Source organism: Colias croceus, chromosome 19, assembly GCF_905220415.1.
Source record: "Colias croceus chromosome 19, ilColCroc2.1".
Lineage (NCBI taxonomy): Eukaryota > Metazoa > Arthropoda > Insecta > Lepidoptera > Pieridae > Colias > Colias croceus.
Window position 1 is genome coordinate 1,591,343 of NC_059555.1, and position 16,158 is coordinate 1,607,500.

At 33.4% G+C, this 16,158-nt stretch overlaps 1 long non-coding RNA gene across 1 annotated transcript; it reads left to right on the forward strand.

The window, feature by feature from the left end:
- The first annotated feature begins 11,822 nt into the window (after window positions 1-11,822).
- Window positions 11,823-12,761, forward strand: LOC123700505. The gene is made up of 2 exons (XR_006752620.1): window positions 11,823-12,056; window positions 12,608-12,761. It is a non-coding gene; the product is annotated as an uncharacterized LOC123700505 (long non-coding RNA).
- Window positions 12,762-16,158: the final 3,397 nt, after the last annotated feature.

Genomic DNA, 16,158 nt, shown 5'->3' on the forward strand with positions numbered 1-16,158 from the left:
TTTATACTGCAGGGCGTGTCAAAGAAATATTATACATACATACATAAACTCGAAAAACATAACCCTCTTTTTTCCGTAGTCGGGGAAAAATTTGGGAAATTTTTCAATATCTGGCAACATTACACGCACACAGAAGCACCGTGTACGTACAGTGCAGCGGCGAAATGACAGCACACATAGCTTTATTGAAAATGACGATAAATTATTCGGTTTAGTTCGGCAACGCTCCATCTGTCTTTTATTTTGTAATCTAAGCTGGCGGTGTTCACGATTTAGGAAATTTTTAAGACATTTTCAAATGAATGCTATTATTTTATTTTTTTTATTCGACAATAATATTTCAAATGTACCTTTGGTTTAATATCAAGATCTTAATTTTAAATTTTGGCTGGTCATTGAAAACTAACCCTGTATACTACAGTAGGCTCATAAAATTTTTGAATACATGATTACAAAATATTTTAGTTAACACTGCACATAAACCCAGCTTTCTAAAATTCTTCCGTGCGCTACTGTTTAATAAGAAAAAAAAAACACCAACAGCAACAGCTGCATATTATTATCAATTAAAAAATATGTTAACTATCGGATAAATTTTTAAAGTTCGTATCGTTAAGAACAGCAGAATATGCAAATGGAATGAGCGTAGAAAGAAATTTAGCCATAACGTCGGTATCATCGTATGAAACAAGAATTACACCACTCAAAGCGGTAAAGTACTTAAACTAGAACACTTGAGGCCAGCTCTCACAAGAAGCTCGCATAACGACCACGTCTACGACCTTGATTCTAAAAGCATACGTACATCCAAATGTCATATCCATACAGACTAACTAAGCACTGCGGTTGACGCGGTCAGGGACGTGTGTCTCTGTTATTTTAATTACTCTGTATGGTCCCAATACAGATTGCAGTGTTGCTATTTTTAAAAACATGCGGTCGGAATGGCAGGCTTCGGTTTTACGTTTGATTGCTTTTTGAATGCGCTTCGCGAAAATTGCACTAAACCACTATAATTCCTCGAACTGCCCATTCACTTGAATGAAAATAACAATTTATTGGTCCAGCTGGCTTTGTAACGATCTAAGTGATTGCAAATACAGATAAACATGAAAATATAAGGTTTATTAGCACCCGAAATAAATGAGGTGGAATAACTGTTTATTCGTTTTTACCACATGTTATGTTATTACCGTTGGATGGGGGGTTATAGATTAAAAAAGATTTTTATAAGACAAAAAAGCCTCTTTGGAATAACTACAACAATATTATATTGTACATGGAAAAATTCGAATTATCCTTGAACAAGGCTTATTTGTTAACTTGCCGTCTTTTTATTAATATCAATCCTTACATTATTATAAATTACGAATGTGTGTTCGTTTGTTTGTGTTTCTGTCACGTCGAAACGAAGCAATTTAATAATATGCTTTTTGTATCTTGTGAAAAAGCTTTTACCGCGGTCAAACATCTCATTTCCATGAGAATTTCAGTACTTACTTTATTATAATAACATTACTCAATTCCTGACATAATTATTAGAAATATCTAGCGGACTTATTACTCTAGACCTAAGCTCTAGACATGTTATTTAAGTACCTACTAAAGTCAATATATAAAAATCATAATACTTTAATAGTCATTAGTCATAGGCTCATAGGTAATAACTAATAAATATTATGCTATCAAATTCCAGATAACACATAGTAGGTAGGTACCTATTATTATAATGGGAATTTATAAACCCAAACATTATTTTGGTTAATAACACACATACCTGAAGATTTAGTTACAAAATATTCGTATGAAAAATCCTTCTGCTAAATCTGATCTTATATAAATTTCAATATCGCTGACTTAACAATCTATGAACTTGGTTTCTCAGTAATTACTATGGTAATTACAAATTCATTTTCATCAAAAAGCGTTCTGGTTTTATCTATGGCATAGGTACAGGGTACAGTTGTATTTTTTTTTATTGTAAAAATATGCGAATGTCATTTGCATTCCATTGTTCTAAATTTAAATTTGCCACCATTATTTTTTTCTTAAATAAAATGTATTTTTGTTAGACAGTTCAATTACCATAGTCTAATGTACGAAATGTGATTTAGAACATTCTAGAACGTACCAAGATTAGTTTGGGCCTGTTAATTGAATACAATTTCTGTTCAAAGGGAAAAGCAATGTAATTACTTAGCACTTGTTCAAGCTGCTTATGCTTAAAGGCGGCAATCTGTTATCAAGTTAACTGTACGTAAGCAACTTTCCTTTATAAGAGAATTGTATTTAATTTCATTGAGATAATATTAATATGGAGTCGATACCGCCTACATCACTTATGTTCCACTCAACATACGTCATGTGGCGTAACTGCACTCAGTCGCTTGCTCGCTCTTTGGCGCGAACGTCACGCTCATTTTTTATTTGTTTTAAAGTGAAACGCATCAAATATGCCTACGTGTGTGTTACGATATTGCACAAATAATACAAAGAATACGGAAAAGTGCAAAGGAATAACTTTTCATCAGTAAGTAACTAGATAATAATTTTTAAAACTTAGTTAGAGCAAAATTTTTGGCGGGCGACATTTTGTCATAGATTAAAAATTTAAGATATGACATTGGGCATGAAATAAGTGTTGTTAGTAATATTTGCTGGCGTATATTTTTATAGTATAAAATAATAATTTTACATATTTAGAAAAGCATAGACTGGTTGTTAATTGAAAAAAGGTGAAATCATGAAATATGAAAATCAATTACTCAATCACCAATTTTTTTTTGTTAATTGATTTTAATCAAGTTTTTAATTGATATTGTATAAGCTACTGACTTGAACGTATAATTGAATTATTATTTATTTATCTGCACTAATATTATAAAGAGGAAAACTTTGTTTGTTTGTTTGCTTGTAATTGGCTCATAAACTACTGGACCGATTTTGATGAAAGGAGAATGCCCATTTTTGGTACTGGTTTTTCTCATGCATCAAGACAACAATACTATTAAAAAAAATCTCGGCAATTTAGAGGCCTTCTTACCATCGGAAAATATATTTTGAACAGGGAATGTTTTGTAAAATCTAATAAGACATGTAATTGTTTAGATCCGTTATAACATTTAGTGTCCATTACCGGTTACCACGGTAACCAAGCGGTAACTTTTTACATTTACTATGGTAAATAGCTAAATGTATTAATATCGATTATTGTTTTCATTGAATTACAAAAAAAATCAATTAACATAAAATCACTCTATAGGGTATTGTTTATACACTATAGGTTGTTTTAACAAAGATAGTGAAGTAAAATAATATAAATATGTATATATATAAAAAAAAATATTATTATGACATAGCTTGGTAGGTAACCAGTTATTTCTTATTTGTTTCTTTCTTCGAATATGTAGTGAAAAAATGATTCAAACAACAACAACAACAACATGTAAACCGAATAAAAACTCAATTGGCATTTTTTAAGTATATATTTAGGTTTTCTTGAAATCCGTCCCGGAAGATTTCTGGTGCCTACCTACACTAGCCGATGAACAGATAGACTTTGTCTGAAAGCATAAGCTCTACGCATAGATTATATATGTAAATCGAAAAATAACCTTTGGACGATAAAATGTTACCTAAATCACACATAAACCTAACTAAATAGGGGTTATTTAAGTTTTGAGGTTATTTCCCATTTTTCTCAATATCTTGAAAACCCCTGTTTTTATCACACAAAAATCAATTGGTAAAAATCTTTGGAATATCGAAGAACCCTCCAAAACCACTCTGGCATTGACGCAACACTGTACTGTGGTCCATACTTTCATGGGCATTCTCCTTTGGCACAGACAATCTTAAGACCCTGAGAAAGAACATAGGCTACTTTTTATTGCGAAATATTGTGCCACGGGCGAAGCCGGGGCGGACCGCTAGTTCAGAGATAAGTAATTAATATTTTTTCTATTCAAGGTTTCCATGTCTGGGCCGTGAAGAAAGGGAAAAATTATTTTTTTTTTCTAAAAAAGGCTCAATTTGTAAGGAATAAAACTTCCCATAGCCCTGACTGAACCTAAAACACGAAAAAATTAAATTATTCCATATGACGTCACTATTTACATCATCCTATATTATATGCCAGATATTGTTAGCCCCGCGTAGTAAAGTCAGTTTATACCTAAAATAAATATTAAGTTACAAAGAAAATTTCAAGTCAACGTGCATGTAAGGAGTGGCACCCAATAAAATAGACAGAATGAAACAAAGTGTCGCCTCTATAGCGGTGAGTCAGTGACATCGCATAATCTATGACTGTCTAGCCGTCATTCGCGCGCGCCGCGCCGCCGCGCTTGGCGCACAGATTTTGTTCGTGGTGTCTGCTCCATATTAATATTATCTCAATGTTTAATTTGATGAAAATAGAGAAACTTCGTAGTAAGTTTATAATTTTAGATGTAAGACAAAGTCACATTTAATTTGTACTTTCGTGAGTAGAGAGAATACGACAAATATAGTAAAAAGGCTTAAAATCAAACTTTACACTAAACACTTGAACTTTAACAAAAATTAAGAAAGATGAGTTTAGGAAGTAGGTAGGATTTTTTTTCTTTCATTTCAGGTAACTTTTATAGTGGTTATCACATATCACGTGGTTACCTAAGGACGTTAACATAACAACATTTTGCTTAAATTTTCAACTTCAATCCGGATGTCCGTAGTAGGTACATATTCATAGTCATGGAATATGCGAAGGTAGGTAAATAATAATAAGTCACATAATTTATAATCTGTTTCGTACGTTTTCTAAGCACATCATTAATTATTATTATCCTACCAAATTAAAATGAATGATTGCTGCTAATTATCCATACAAGAAGTGAATGACAATTGTCTATTTACCGATCTCTCATTAACAATAATTGTTTCACAGATTTCCTATGTTAATAATTATTATTAGAATTGAATATTGATGTTGTAATAATAAGTAAATACGGAATACAGTTTACATCGAAATTTGAGTTTAAGAGTCCCTTTACATTGTGTACGATTGGTTTAATTTTAATAAAAATGTTGTGTTATGTATAATAATAACTAGCTTCAAGTCCTTTTTTGTAAGTCAGTCGTAAATAAATGAATTTTTATTTATTAATAAATACACTAGCTTGCAATAAATTATATACTAAAACCTTTCTCTTGAATCACTCTATTTATTAAAAAAAGCTGCAACAAAATCTGTTGCGTAGTTTTAAAGATTTAAACATACAAACAGAGACAGGACAGAGAAAACAACTGTTGCACGACGATGCGAAGCATCAGAGAGTGCTTTACGATCGAAAAATTTTTTTTCGCCTCATTTTTGCAGCTATTCTTATTATTATAGCCTTGTTAGTTCACGGAATCAAGATATTTTGCATACTATTGTCGAGATAATTTAATGGAGATTAATCCCATACTTTTTAAAAATTGATTTACTTCAATAGAATTGGAAAAAAACACCGAAATAGGTCAAAAAATTTTCCTGTCCGTCATGTGTGAAACCTGAAAACACTATAACTTGTGAAAAAATCCATCATTTGAGTTAATTTTTTTTTTAAATATTCTAATCGACGATTGTAGGTCACTGAATGCGAATGATTAATTAATTCAGTGTCGTTTAATTGCAATTAATAAAAAACGAAAACTACAAGACTGTATATCTATATATATATATATATTTTTTTTTTATATTTCATAATTATTAAATGAGCATTATGAGTCGTGCACTTTTGGATTTTCCAAATAATATTTTATACTATGTAGTGATGATGACATCGTAACATACAAACACATTTGTATGAATAACATTCGAATTTCACAGATTTCCTATGTTAAAACTTTTTTAAAATTAATTAAAATGTGTCCCGGGAATTCGTTAAAAGTTTGTTCATATAAAAGGGACATAAAAACCAACGGTTCGGTATGGTGTCGCCATAACATTATACGAGAACCTTGTCAAGTAAACGACTATTTTGTACCATAAAATTGAATTGTGTTCGAGATTTTACTTGCTTGCATAATATTCAGTTTGACATTTATTTATTCAATTTGTCTAATTCTAATGACTGCTCGTTGTTACCACAAAATACCTACGATAAGAAAACAAATCATATTATTTTCAACTAAATTTATTATTACAGATTTTTTAAGGAAAACCCAGCGATATGATTATGATTATTTATTTTACGGTTATTATGGTTTTACCGCTTTTCCTCTTCACAGTTTAGATAAGCCCGCAACATGGTTTAACATAATTTTATAATATTTTTCTTATCCCCTTTGCAACACGAATATGTTAAACAAATAAATAAATGTCAAGAAGAGCTTAAAATGTTAATTTTTTATCAAAGATTATAATATTATTGTCATAGTATTTTTATGTTTCTTTTTTCAGCTCTGGCAATCCGGTTCAAAACAACATCATTTGCGAACTTTTTGCGAATAAGAGTTACAAAAATTTGCGTACATTCGTCGACTTTTCGTCGAGCATTATTACAAAGTGTTGCTATTGGTATATCAGCGTAGTAGATTAGTAGATAGTAAAGGAGAAATGCAGAGTACGATAGTAGAAATTGTAAAAATTGTCGTCTCAAAATTTCAGGTCCAATTTAAAAACGTACAATAAAGAGCCTTTACTCTTCTTAACGCAGTATTAAATATAGATGACTTGTAAAGAGTCGCGACCTACTAAACTTACTGAAGAATAAAAGATAGAGCTCAGGTCAATGCCCTAGATGTAAAGTAGGCTGGGATTTATAAACGTTTTAATTTGTTTGAGTGAAAGAAAGTTTTAATGGGATGCATGGTGTATTTGAGATATAGGAACTTTGTCCTTTTGGGATGCATTTTACATAATAAATTTTCTTTGCGGACAAGAACTTAGGTTATCATACGTTATTACTATTTAGCCTTTGTGATCTGTGCTACAGACATAACATCGATTACTAAATAGGCTCTATCTACTAGATTGAGACGATATATTAATTAGGTATCTTTGTTTTTACAGACATTTCACATCCACCTTTCAGTTGTGAGGGTCATCTTATGATGATTGAACAAGAAAAGTGGTTGGTTGGAATTAGTAGGTATGTAAGTAGTTTATAATTTGAATATAGAGAATTATTATCTTTATGATGTTCAATAAATTTCTACCACCAATAGAAAAATAACTGAGTGAATTAAGCTATATTTTTGTGTAAAAGAGGTTGATTATGTATGTTCAAAGAACATAGTTACATCAAACATATCCTATTCATAAATTGCGTTATCAAAATATGCAACCAAGACCGCAGGTTAAAAAGTACATTGAATGTTTCGCTATGAAATAACTGATTGTGCGAATAATTGTGAAATTTAATTGGCTTATTAAAACGTAATTCATAAATCACTGGCTACAAAGCTTTTGTGTAAATAACATTATTTCATTAATGTTTTATTTTGTAGTAATATTTTAATGTGGGTTATTGGCGCAGTGGCATTGTATTTTTAAGTATATTATGGTTACAAATTGATGTATTATTATAAATTATAATCACTGCTTTATATTCATTTTGGTTACACTTACTTTTGTGTTTTATTATTGTAACATGACCCGGTTATTTTAATTAGCGTTAACTATAATCGTGCGCTCTGATTGTCTGATATAAGTTTGATTTTGTTTCTCATTTGTTGTTGCAATTTTAATATGTACTGATAAATATCACATATACATACGTGCCTTATCATCCTTCTACTGCATTATTAGATTTTTTTCTTGTAAAAAATCAAGAAGATAAGTGTCATTACAAGCTAAAACTAATTTATATTCTATACAATATACATATAATACGTAGAAGGTAATTTACACACTATCTTTGTGGTAGTAAAATAATAACTGTCATTGAAAATCATAACGAAATCTCAGACCTACCAACTCATAAAAATTGCCTGAGTAAAAAGAAGCTTCCCACCAACCAGACCGAAAAATTCACAGAAGTCTCATACGTGCTAAAATCTACTATAAATTTCCACATAAGTCATTCCATACAGGACACTGAGAATCACGTAATGGATTCCCCGTACACGTGTATCACCGATCACGGCCAAGAAAACAAACAATAAGGATGCGTTTTCACCAGAAATGTGCGAGGATGCGTTGCGAGTAGGTAATGTTTGTAAATAACCAATAAGCAAAAACTAATAAGCTTCAAACGCTAAACGCTTCAAACTTCAAACTAAATGAAGCGATATGATTGGTTATTTATAAACACATTTTTCGCTATGTGTCCTCACATATTATTGGTGAAAAAGCATTCTAAAGCTGCGTTTACACCAGGTACGTGCGAGGATGCCTGAAGCAATCCTGTCGTTTTATTTACCTCGGCTCGGTAAGCTCAGCTTTGGAAGCGATACTATTGGTTCTTTATACAACACCTTGGCAACGCGTCCTCGCACATCTGATGAAAAAGCAGCCTAAGGATAAGGTATACAGGATGTACTTAAGCAGTAAGCTCATCCGCAGTGAAATAATTAACTGCATTATTAACGTTACGTCAATATAGACGTTTAATTAAAAATGACGAAGTAAAACTGAAGCCGACCTACATAGAACGTTCTAGCATTTATTTATTCACGGGAACCATGAATGTGCTGGATATTGCCGAAATCTCAGCGTTTGGCTTATTCTCCGAGCAATCGAATAATGAATGTGCTGTGTCGATTTTGGATGCTTTTTTGTGATGTAATAATTAATATATAGCTTTTCTTTTTATATAGAAATCGGAGATTCATTTTTTATTTATATATAAATACATAGATTTTACTATCCCCCATTCATTATCATTATAGGTTGCAGGAAAAAAGAAAACCAGTAAAAAAGAGAATCAACCTACGCTTTGATGGTATATACCTATATTACAATTACCTAGTTTTTGTTGATTTGTGTGGAATGCAGACCAAAGTTGGGATATGGAAGCCGCGCGTTGCATGAAACTTTAAAGTATTTTATGCTACAACTTTGCTGAAATTCACACAGTATGATAAATCTGTATAAAAGTAAAATTAAATGGACGTGTTATCATATTCATACCACACATAATATTTATATTGAAATTTTTAGTATGTATTATATTGTATAGCGGTAAAAAAATTGCTACTGCTTGAATACGCGATGTCGTTGAGTTAAAGTATAGTTCTTTAACTATTTAGATATTAGCTCTTCGATAAGGATATATACTATACTAGCTGCTCCGCGCGGTTTCACCCCCGTGGCCCACTCCTGTTGGTCGTAGCGCGATGATATATAGCCTATAACCTTCCTCGATAAATGGGCTATCTAACACCGAAAGAATTTTTGAAATCGGACCAGTAGTTTCCGAGATTAGCGCGTTCAAACAAACAAACAAACTCTTCAGCTTTATAATATTAGTATAGATAATATGTACTATATTCTATCACGAAAAAAGGTAAAGCTGAACAAGTGATAACTGCGTTAAAAACAACCGACTTCAAACTTGCACTTGCAACATTTAAAATTACAGACAAAAATGCTCATAAAATAAAAACTACTGGACCTATCTGAATAAAATTTTTATGGGACCAATTCGACATCATCCCGCATCGAACAAAAAAAATAATCACGTAAATCGGTTCAGAAACCTCGGAGTAATCGGTGTACATACATAAAAAAAAAACATACCGGCCGAATTGATAACCTCCTCCTTTTTTTGAAGTCAGTTAAAAATATTCAACAAAACATTCGTAGAGTCCCCGACAATGCGAACGCTCATCGACGGCGACGAGCTTCCAGAAAGTAAGTTGCCTGCTCTTTTGTTGGTGTTTACATACAAAAAATTTAATTGCCATAAATTTAGAACTCATACATGTCCGATATAACACATAAACTATTCACACACAAACTACCCTTGGATTACATATAATATCAAGTTGTTAATGAGACGCAGGGATAGTGCTTATACTAGAGCTAAATTGTCTAAACAAGACAGTCATAAATCTTACTACTTAGAGTTAAAAAAGGCAGTTGCGCAAGCCATTGAACGTGAAAAAATATGTTATTTTGAAACTTTCGTAAATTCAAACTTGAATAATCCTCGTATGTTGTGGAATAATATAAAGAAAAATGTTAACATAAATGTAAAAAATATAATTTCGTTGCCAGATCATCTTAGACATCCAGATGATATAAATCGTCACTTTTTGGATATTCCAGGTAAATCTGGTGTCTCTAAAGAGCAATTAGATTTATTTGTAAATAACAAAAAATACATTTCACAGTTTTCTTTTGCGACTGTCTCTAAAGACGAGGTACTTAAGTACTGTCGGTCTTTGCATTCTAATGCCATTGGGTGCGACGGAATTTCACTAGACATTTTTTATTTTTTTATTTTTATGCTATAGGATAGCAACCGAGCAGACGCGTCGCCTGGTGTTAAGCGATACACGCCGCCCATAAGCATCCACTCCACTGGGAAGTGGATGTGTTGCTATCCTCAAAGGGATTTGGAAAGGGAGAAGGGGCGAGGATAGGAGGGAATGAGGATAGGGAAGGAGAGGATGGGTAGGGGATGGGAAGGGATGTGGGCCTCCGGACCCCTCACTCACCGAACGGAACGCGACAGTAAACTGTCACTATGGCGCCGATATTCTGTGAGGGTGTGGTACCTTCCCCGGTGCGAGCGTGGCCCAATTCGTGCCGAAGCATGCTCGACTCCCACTTCCTTAAATGCACATGCTTAAATTAACGTTACCCTATACTGCTGAAATAATTACAAGTATCATAAATACATCTTTATCAACTTGCACCTTCCCTTCTATTTGGCGTAAAGCGCTCATCAAACCGTTACCCAAAATTAACAACCCAAATTGTTTTAAAGATCTCAGACCAATAAGCATTTTACCGTGTCTATCAAAGATTCTAGAGAAAGTAGTGTGTGCGCAGGTTAGGCGGTACTTGGACGAAAATGACATATTACCAACGAGGCAATCGGGCTTTAGGAAGCAAAAAAGCACTACGACAGCACTGTTGGATGTGGTAGACAATATGCTTGAGGCTCAAGATAGAGGAGAAGGAACTTTGCTGATTCTCTTGGACTACTCTAGAGCCTTTGATTGTATTAATATACAATTGCTTCTCAGTAAGCTGTCTTACTATGGCTTTGATGACAATACCTTGCAGTGGTTTAAAAGCTATCTTTCTTGTCGCTCACAAATGGTCGAAATAAAAGGGGATAGTGGACAAAGGGCATGTTCATCTGCATGGGCGGAAGTTTCTAGAGGAGTACCGCAGGGCTCCATTCTTGGTCCCCTTCTGTTCATACTGTATACGGCCGATGTGACACAATGCATAAAATATTGTAAATACCATCTCTATGCGGACGATATTCAATTATACCTTTCGTTCAAGGTCAGTGAGATGGATATGGCTCTAAAAAGGCTCCATGAAGACTTGCATCGCATATCAGTATGGTCAGAGTCGAATTGCCTTGCTCTTAATTCCAGTAAAACCAAGTACATGGTCATAGGTTCACCTCATCAAGTTGATTCAATAGTAGCTCAAAAACCTGCTATATTTCTAAATGGAGAACCTATCGAAAGAGTAACTGAAGCGCGTAATCTCGGTGTTATATTCGATGAGGGTTTGAGATTCAAGAAGCATATCTTAAACATATCAAAAAATTGTTTCTATCGGCTAAAACTGCTCTATCGTATTAGACATTCATTAAGTGTTAATGTTAGAAAATTGCTATGTGAATCACTTATATTATCCAAATTTAATTATGCTGATACGGTCTTAGAGCATTAAACCAACCGGAGTGGCCATTGGCAGGCGTTCCCCGCTCGCCAAAGGTTTGAGTAAGCGTTACATACCTGTTATATAAAACTAGTTGACGCGCGCCCAACGCCATTTTGCTAATGTCAGTGAACGTGAAAAAACCGGAGCGAAATATGCCAAATTGAAGTGAATTTACGTGTAAGAAGTGGTCAGAAACGTGGAATGTAATTAAGGATAATGTTACTTTTCATCTGTAAGTACTTTTATATCAAAATATTGTGAAATATTGCAGCAAATTTGCAAAATACTGAAATATATTGTCAATGTAAAAGTGTTGCCACATAATGGTACTACATCCACTTTTGGGTAAATTTTAAAGTACGTAGACTGTTTTAATATTTAATTATAACTTTTATCACCGTTCATATTTGTTATTATAGAGTAATAAAATTTAGCCAAAGAAACCATAAATAACGTGAAGTATAATTTGTATAAACTTTATGAATTAATGATAAATACCGTTTGCAAATTCATTTATTGTTTATCTCCAACACATGTTTTTCTTTAATATTTTATAGTATACTAAGTTTAAGTTTGTATTTTATTAATTATAATGCAATTACTTACGTTCGTAACATGTACGTAAAAAGGCATTTTTAATTCGTTATTCTGGTATCACTGCATAAAAATTAGGGATGGGACGGTAAAAGAATAATATCGATATAAATATTATCCAGCCGTGGGCGTCTTATGGCTGATGATGATAAATTTTATCAGTTTGTTTCATTCTCATTTTTTTTTCAGATTTCTCAAAGCTGCTGTGATTCGGGATGTTTGGATTCGATCTCCGAATGCGAATCATGTTTCATGGACTCCTAAACGGACTAGCACTAACTAGTGTTTCTGCGTTAAAATAAATGTAAATATGTGTAAATAAATGATGTAAATGAACGACGAAGCTGTCTTTTTGTTCACTATTTCTTGTTTTATATGTAAATTGTGACATTCACAAAAAAATGGTATTAGGCTAAACATTATGGGACGTCGAGTTGAGAGGCGTAAATTTTTTTGTGGTTAGCTGTTGTCCTACGGAACCTAAATCTAAAATTTGCAATTGACGGAAACTTTTAGTTTTTGAGATATGAATTTTTGAAAACTAGAAAATTACTATAGAGGTTATACTACATCTTCTCAACTTGTTATTCGTTATGAATACTTAGATGTCACAAATCACAAATATTTAATTTATCATTAAAATTAAAATTCTAAATTCATTGAGCATAAAGTATCGATTAGTATTATAATTATTATCGACTTAAATTATCGACGCGTTTTCGCACTATCGATGTTTACATTGACGTTGAATACAGACACGGTGTCTATGTGTGTGTTTGTACCAAGGTTTGTACTTGTATGTGTATAGTCATGCTGGTGTTTGATTATTTTGTCGTGTGCGTGTTGTAGCGACGTAATCTCAAAATGCGTTTGTGTTAACACTATTTAAATGTGTTTACTCGTTCCCCCCGCAGGAAATGACAGACTTTTTGACTATGAAAGAATTGCGCGTGTCGTCTCCGGTTGGTTTAATGCTCTAAGGATACGGTAGTTGGGCCTAGGTTGCTTACATCCACGAAAAAAATTGCGCAACGGGTGCAAAACGCCTGTGCCCGTTTTTGTTATGAAATACCCTACCGTGATCATGTAACACCATTTTTGTCGAATAACAATTCTCTAAAAATGGAGTACCGTACCCACGTGCATCTGGCCACGCTTCTATTTAATGTTTTAAAGTACAGAGTGCCTGTGTATTTGTACGACAAACTGAAATGGCTGGCGGATCATAATACAGCCTACCAGACTCGTCACGCAACTTCTTTATTAGAAATACCTCTTCACAGAACATCCGCATTTAGGGGGAGTTTTAGATATCAAGCTTCAAAATGCTGGAACGACCTACCGCCGCCTATTCGTTCCCAACAAAGCGTATTCTCTTTTAAAAACAAACTGAAGTCTTATCTTCTTGACATTCAAAAGCGCAATCAGAAATTTTAACCCCATCAAACTGTCCTTTATTGATTAATTTTCTTTTTGTCAAAATACACTCACTTTTACAAATTTCATATAAATATAAATGTGTATGTATCAATATCTGAATATATTATATTGCTGACTTTTATTTATGTATATTGAATTTTATGTGCACAAATTTAATTTAATATTACACAATATATATATATTATTCATTTACTTATTATATTATGTATTTATAAAGTATATATATCGATTCAATTATATTTTTACTTGCATATTGTTGGATACCTTAGTCTGAACCTTGGATCATTAAGTAAGTAAGTTACTTAATGATCTTAGGTCTGAACGGAAATACATCTACTGTCAACAAGACATCCTAAGGCGGCCACTGAAAATCAGTGATAACACACTGAGTGGTTGGCCTAATTATGGCATACGTACTTATATCTTTTATGTTCCTTTTTTCTTAACTAAATTGTATCTTTTTTTATGTGTCCATAATAAACTTATTTCATTTCATTTCACACACAAAAACGGTACAAAGGCTTTCACAGCTGACGCAAACTTGGGTTATCAAACTCTTATCAGTGGAAAACTTCACTGAAGTGTTATGTAAAACCTTCAGCGAAGTTAGATTAATGTATACGTCTTGTAACACCCATCCATCATGAAGTTTGTATGGTGCAGCGGATATTCGAAATTAAGAAGTTGCAGTTTTGTTCTAGAAGCTTCTATGGCGGGAATTTGCAAGTCATTGTTATGTTTTTTTTCTAGAAGGTTCTATTTCGGGAATTTGCAGCGGATATTCGAAATTAAGAAGCTGTAGTTTTCTTCTAGGAGGTTCTATGGCGGGCATTTGCATGTAATTGTTATGTTTCGTTCTAGAAGAATCTATGGCGGGAATTTGCAAGTCATTGTTGTTGGAGGTATCTTTATTATGATTTTGAGCACTGTGACACACCTACAGTTCTTTTAAAAGCTTTCCCTTTTGAGGCAAGTAATGTAAGTTCTACCTTTAACTCATTTTAAAATAATGACGTAGACGTAGCAGGTTCCACATATTACACAGTAGAAAATTAAAGTTATGTTAAATTTTATTTTCGGCATAATTTTCACAATAATTATAGTAATGTACACCATAGCAAAATTATCCATCTGTTTCAACATGATGTGATGTCATAACCAAGGATGTTGGTGGATAATTTGAACACTAAACATTCAACAACTTCCTGAAAATATTGAGTTAAACATGGTTAAACTTACCCAAAGAAATTCTTCAGCTTTGTGAATCTTGAAACACACAAAGCAGCTAAATAAAACAACGTTAAATTATTCTAATTGAATTAAAACACATTTTCGCGGTATATTCGACAAGTCGACATACACAATAGCTTCCAGAGAGTGTGAAGTTTAATATTTGAATAGAAACAATGCTACCTGGTTTTAATATAGAGAATATGAGAATGCTTGTGACCTTTGTTTATTGCATTCCTGCACCTTAATACTTGTTTATTTGCTTTATATGCAAAGTGAATGTAATTGATTTTGCTGACCGTACTGGCAATACGATAAATTGAATAGAAGATGCATTGATACAAAGGAATTGTTGTTAGTTTCTTTATATTAAATTTGTGTCTATTTGTTAGAAGATTTTTATTTTTAATTCACCGGTAAAATGCTAATATTGATTTTGTATGTGTTATTGATTTTGCTGGCTGTACTTTGGTGTTGAGAGACAATAATTATTGTTAATTCGATTCTTGATAATAAGTTTTTATTTTACTTACTTACTTACTTACTATCTGGCGCAGTGACCCCAAAGTGGGTCTTGGCCTCCGACAACAAAAGACGCCACTTGTCCCGGCACAGTGCGATGTTTTGCCAGTCTCTTCTGCGCAGTGCCACGAGATCGTTATTCACTTGGTCCGCCCAGCGATACTTAGGACGGCCAACCGGCCGTCGGCCTGAGGGACGCCCCAAGTAAACCCGCTTAGCAGCCCGATCATCTCCCATCCGCAGAACGTGGCCCAACCATCGTAGCCTATGCGCTTTAATCTCGCCTAAGATGTTTGGTGCAGCAAAAAGTTCCTCCAGCTCCTTATTGGTTCTGATTCTCCAGCTACCGTCGTTTAAGGGTATCGGGCCCAATATTTTACGGAGTATTTTGCGTTCCGTTACGAGAAGCTTCTTTTCTTCTTTTTGGGTGAGCGTCCAGGTTTCACAGCCGTACATAAGAATCGGCCTTATCACGGTTTTATAGATTCGAAACTTTGTACGTCTGCTCAATAATTTGGACCCAAGTATCTTATGAAGGCCTGCGTTAC